Here is a 6,338-nt window from a genome sequence, read left to right as displayed (position 1 = left end):
AGTCGAAACTGAGAGAGCATCAGAAAACACACACAGGGGAGAAGCCTTATAAATGTAATGAGTGTGGGAAAACTTTCTACCATAAGTCATCCCTCACAGTACATCAGAGCACCCACACAGGGGAGAAACCCTATGAATGTAACCAATGTGGAAAAACCTTCTATCAGAGTCATTCCTCATAACACATCAGAGAACACACTAGGGAGAAACACTACAGGTGTAATGGAACCTTCCACCAGCATCTCAACTTCACTAAACAGCAGAGAAACAGCACTAAGAAGAAACCCCTGTCAACATCCTGAAACCTTCACCCTCTTTTAGGACTCACTGCATAGCAGAGACAACCTGGGGCTGAGGTGGGGGACCCAATATATATGAGAAATCTTTTGCCTAGAAGTGATATTTCATTGAGTAGCAAATAATTAATATTTGATAACTTTATTAATATCTTGAAGATGTTACAGTGTCAAAAAAAGTTTAAAAAGGAGACCTTTTCTTTTGCAGAATATGTATAAGTATGCTATATAGAGAAACTTTTCATGATAGGTTTGCTTCCTGGAACACAACATTATAGTAGGAAGTATATATATATTTGCTTAATAACTCAAAGTTTTTATTTCATGATTTTAATATGGATATGAAATGTATAAATTGTCCCATACTTAATACCTGTGTATTTTTTTGTTTTAATTGAAATTTTTATTCAGATAATTGTAGATTGTAAGATGCAGTTGTAAGAAGTAATACAGAGAGACCCCTTGTACCCTGTACCCAGTTTCCCCCAGTGGTAACATCTTGTAAAAATATAGTACAGATATCAGCCAGGATAATGATATTATTGATATAATCCACCAATTAGTTCAGAGTTTCTCAATTTTATTTCTACTCTCTTTTGAGTATGTGTGTTTAGTTCTGTGCAATTTTATCACATGTGTAGGTTTATGTATCCATCATTGGCTGTGGCATCTGTTGACTGTGGTATCTACGACCACAGATATTTCATGATATTCAGGGGTTATTAGTTTCTCCAGTATTGTAATTATGTTTTTCAAAAGAGTCTCTATATTTTAGAGATAGAAAAATAACATATGCTAGAGCATTCAGATAATTGAAATATAGGCAACAATACCATGAGCTTGGAGATAAATATGTATTTAATTGGATCACCTGTTCTTTCATTTCCAGGATTTGTTTATATAACTTGTATATTTATTTGTTGACTACATTAGGTTACAAATACTTTCTCCTAGACTGTGGCATATCTTTTAATTTTATTTATGCTATATTTACTGTATAGAAGTTTTAAGTTTTGATGCAAATATATCAATCTTTCCTTAGGTCTTTTTTGCTTTTTGTTTAAGAAACTCTTTTCTAGACTGAGGTTACAAAGATATTCTTCCAAAAGGCTGAAGTTTTGCTTTTCGTGTTTATATTTTTAATCTATCTGGAATTTTTTTTAATGGTATAAATTAATGATCTACTTTCATTTTTTTTTGCAAATGGAAAAGTCAGTTGTCTCAGGGCCACTTTTGAAGGTCTGTATATTCATTTCCGAGGGCTGCAGTAGCAAAGTACCACAAACTGGGTGGCTTAAAATAATAGGAATTATTCTTCCAGTTCTGGTGGCTAGAAGTCTGAAATCAAGATGTCAGCAGGGCCATGCAGTCTCTGAAGGCTCTAGGGGAGAATCTCTTCCATGTCTTTCTCTCAGCTTCTGGTGGTGGCTCTCCATCCTTGGTGTTCCTTGGCTTACAGCTGCATAACTCCAATCTCTGTCTCCACTGACACATGCATTCTCCCTTCCTGTGTCTGGGTCTCTGTGCCTCTTTTGGAGCCAGCAAGGCCATGGCCCTTAACTGCCTGCTTGCCCAGACCCTTAGGTGCAGCCTAGTTGCCTCAAACCTAGCTCCTGCCGGTGCACAGCACGCGCTGGTGGAAATGAGCAGAACCCTGCACCCACCCCCATCCCCTGCCAAGGACAAAGTCCCCTCCATATCCCCTGCCTCTTGTTTATAAAAAAGTACTAGATCTATGGCTAGCACAGTTTCAAGAACTTGGCCTTAAGAGAATGGGATTAACACTGTTGCTTATAATAATCTATATCTTTGTGGGCATAAAAATAATTGTAGCTTGTTCTGCCCATATATGTAAATGGGCAACTACAGTTGTCAGCGAAGAGATGCTACAGACCCATGTGAACATCTTCCAGTCTAAGAATATGGTGCCCTATGTCAGCATGAAGTTACAGAAGACAGACCTTTGACCATAATCCAATAAAAATGGAATGATGTTCTGACAAGTGGGGATTTGTAAGCAGCTTTTGGCAGGAAAAGGCTCCTTGTAGGAAAGAGCTCTCTGCAGGAGGCCTCTTTTGTCTTGTCACTAACCTTAAACCAGGTGCCCCCATGCTCTACTCAGCTCTGGCCCTAGCACACTTTCAAATCTTTTGATCACATGATACCTTGCCTAATCTGTTGGTTCTTTCCATAAATCAAAGAAGCAGAAATAAAGAATAAGTAATTAACAGACGACCCGATCTCTTCCCTAGCTTCCCCTTCAGTAATCTCGTGAACAAACTGTGTGAACAATATGGTATTGAAAGAAAGATCACAAGAAGTCAACAAGCCTGCATGACAAGCCTGCATGCAGTGGGGGATGGCGATGACTCTGACCTCCTATCTCAATGATTAACTGAGATTACTTACCTTTTCCCTTTAAAAACGTCTCATGGCTGAGCAGAATCTTGGGAGGTGGTTTTTGGGGAGTCCACTATCTCCGCAGCATTCTGATTAAAATCAACTTTCCTTTCTACCAACATTTGTCTCTCTTGAGTATTGATTTCTGAGCATCAAGCATCCAGACCTGATTTGGTTAACACTGGGACTTGCAGCACGAGGTGTGTGGAGGGTGGGGGTCTTTTCTTTTTATTGCCTTGTTGCACAGACTAAACATCTGGGACAATGTTGACTAGAAGTGGTGAGTAGACATCTTTTTCTTGTTCCCAGTCTTAGGAGGAAATTGCTGTTTATTTCACCATAAAATATGATGTCAGATATATGTTCTTTCATAAATGCCCTTTATTAGATTGAGGATGATTCCTTTAATTCCTAATTAATTGAGAGTTTTAAATCATGAATGTGTTGAAGTTTTTCAAATGCTTTTTCTACATTATAAAGATATGGTTTTTCTTTTTTCGTATGTTAATATGATGAAATACATTGATTTTGAATGCTAAGGCAACCTTGCATTTCTAGGATAAATCCTACTTGGGCACGATGCATTACCATCTTTTATAGATTAGAAGTTTCAATTTGCTATTTTTTAAAAGAATTTTTGCATCTATGTTCATGAGAGTTATTGATCTATGGCCAATTGGTCTGATCTATGATTTTCTTTTCTTGTGATGTCTTTGTCTGGCTTTGGTATGTGGATAATGCTGACTCGTAAAATAAGTTGGAAAATGTTTATTCCTAGAAGAGTTTGTGTACAATTGTTACTATGTCTTCTGTAAATGTTTGGTAGAATTCGTTTGTGCCATCTGGCCTGTACTATTTTTTGTGGGAAGGTTGTCAGCTACAAATCATTTGTTTAATAGGGCTATTCAGGTTTTCTCTTTCTTCTTGAGTGACCTTTGGTAGTTTGTACCTTTCAAGGACTTTTTCTATTTCAACTAAGTTGCTGAATTTATTGGCATAATTATTAATAAAATTCCATGCTGCTTTAAAAAATGAATAAATAAAATAAAATATATAGAGAGACATAAATTATACACTTTTTAAAAAATTGAGAATCTTCGTATTTGGTGATTTTAATTCCTTTATATTTATTGTTATTGCTGGTATGTTTGCTTATATATCTACCACTTTATATTTTCTTGTATTTGATATAGTTTTCTTTGCTTATTTGATTTATCTTTCCTGCATTTTATATGACTGATAGAGTTTTCTTTTTTATTATCATATCTTCCTTCTACTGGTTTGGAAATTATACTTTCATATCTATTACTTCAACATTTACACTTAAATTTTTGCATAGGTAGAATGTCCAAGCTACTTTTCTGCATTTAAAAAAGATTTTAGCAATATGCTCACTGTCATTCCATCAAACTCTACCCTTTTGTTAATTCTTGGTTATTTGAGTAGTCCCAAGGATGTTCCTCTTAAAATCCTGATTCTCAGTTCCTTGACCTTTTCTCCTCTAATGAACTTAATCTTTCATCCAACCACAAAAAGTCATTCTATTATCCTACCCTGGACTTTTTCATTACCAATAAATGCACTTCTTCCATAATCCCAACTGTAAGCATCTTGCTTTCCAACTACTGCCTCTTCTCTTTTTATCTCATACCTTCTGCTCATGCCTTAAATATAACAGTTTTAAAAAGCTGACTCAGAGCTATAATTCATTGATTTTTACTATACCACATCTCTTTTTGATTTTTCTAAAACTGAAATAAATTACCAACTTGACATCTTGAATTTCAACTTGATATTTTTAATGGCATACTATCATCCTCCAAAAGATGAGGAAATATAAAGTGAGAAGAAAACCAAAACAGTCCTAACACTAACCACAACTTTTCACATGTTTCTTCTTAAAAGAAAGGCTGATAGAAGATATTAGGAATAGGATCTTTAATGTAGTACTGTATGTGTCCATAATGAGGGATTTAAAGCAACTAAAAGAAAAACTCTGAGTTTCCTGAATTTTAAATCCCACTTCACTGATAACTCAGTTTTTTTTTTCATCATTTGGGATTGAACTCAACATGAAAACTTTTATTAGAGGATCAGGTTAGAAAAATGGATCCAAAAATCATACATCTAGATATATACAACCAATTGTCATATATCTTGTTAAAAAAAGAATTTGTTCATTTATATATACACTGATCACATTTATTAAGCATCTATTTTTTGTCAAGCACTGGAATAGAAGCTGGGGATTCAAAGATGAGTAAAAGGCAGACAAAAACAATTGCCAAATATATTTATTAGAATAAGAATAATTTATAAAGAAATTGATAGTTTAGTTTCCCTGAACATATTATTTGTTCAGAACAAAAGACCCTGATTATGCCCTTAGTGAACCTCTTCTAAAGACATCTATGAATAAGAGGATTGATAATATATTCTAAATTATTTAATTAAAATGTACTTAGAGGCATTTTAGAAAAGATAGAGCAGAACTGAGGAATAAATTCAAAGACTATACCTACATTAGAACAGCTTTCAGTAAATCCCCAAAATGGTTTTTAAAAACAAATATTTATATATTTATCAGATTACCTTGGTCTCTGGGTCATTTGTGGTTCTATCTCTGTACCTTCACTGTTCTGGGTTCCAAGGTGAGGAAGCATACTTTATCTGAGGGAAATCATTCTTGTGGGGGAGAGGAACTAGCAATGTTGAACTAGCCAATGGCTCTTAGAGTGTCTATTCGTACATAGCTTATGTTCTACTCACATTCCACTGAGCAAAGCAAATCAGATAGCCAAGGCATTGTCAATGTGTGAGAGGAAATATGTCTCTAAGAGAGGAGAGAAAATAATTGGGAACAATAAATTGATATAAATAAAATATAAATGAGTTTTTAAAGAAAACAGAGTAGAAAGATTGGTAAAAAAAATAACAGAGAACGTATATTCCAAATAAATTTGTCAGTGTTTTAGAAATTCTAATTAGTATTGGCCTTATATGGTTAAAGAGGAAGATGGTTATATTGATCAGGGTTAAACTGCATATAACAGAATTCACTCTAGTTAGTCAGAAGGGAATTTTACACCAAGAAATAGAAATTTACAATATTATTGAAAAGGCTAGGAATAGGTCCCAGGCTAAATTTAAGGAACTATTTCTAGGCTCAGAATTGATCTACCTCTGCTGCAATTATAAATTTACCTCTGCCTTTAAAGAAAGCTGACAATTTAGGAAGCTGCTGTTACCAATGTTGACTGCAAAATACACTGCTTCTGCCATGACCAGGAAAATAAGCTGCAAGTTGAGAAGCGGCTAATACATCTCTAGAGCCACATCATATCTGCTATATTCTGGGCCAGCAAAATACATGCTCTACTCCCTATCTCCTCACATGACATTTTTAGGAATCAAAGTTCACACAAAAGCATTAACTGGTGGAATATGTCTCATTGAGAAACCTAGCTACAAGAGAATCTGGGAATGTGTTCTTTTTTGTAATAGAAAGGGTTTATTTACTCTTTATAATATTTATGCTATTTGATTACAGTGTTTTTCTGATCTACCCTAATCACACAAATAAAGAGAAACAAAACTTAATTAGAAATTTGATAAAATTATGCATGTTTTATATTGTCTTTT

The sequence above is a fragment of the Balaenoptera physalus genome, assembly GCF_965194825.1.
Source record: "Balaenoptera physalus genome assembly, chromosome: 7".
NCBI lineage: Eukaryota > Metazoa > Chordata > Mammalia > Artiodactyla > Balaenopteridae > Balaenoptera > Balaenoptera physalus.
Note: the sequence above shows the minus strand (reverse complement) of the source record.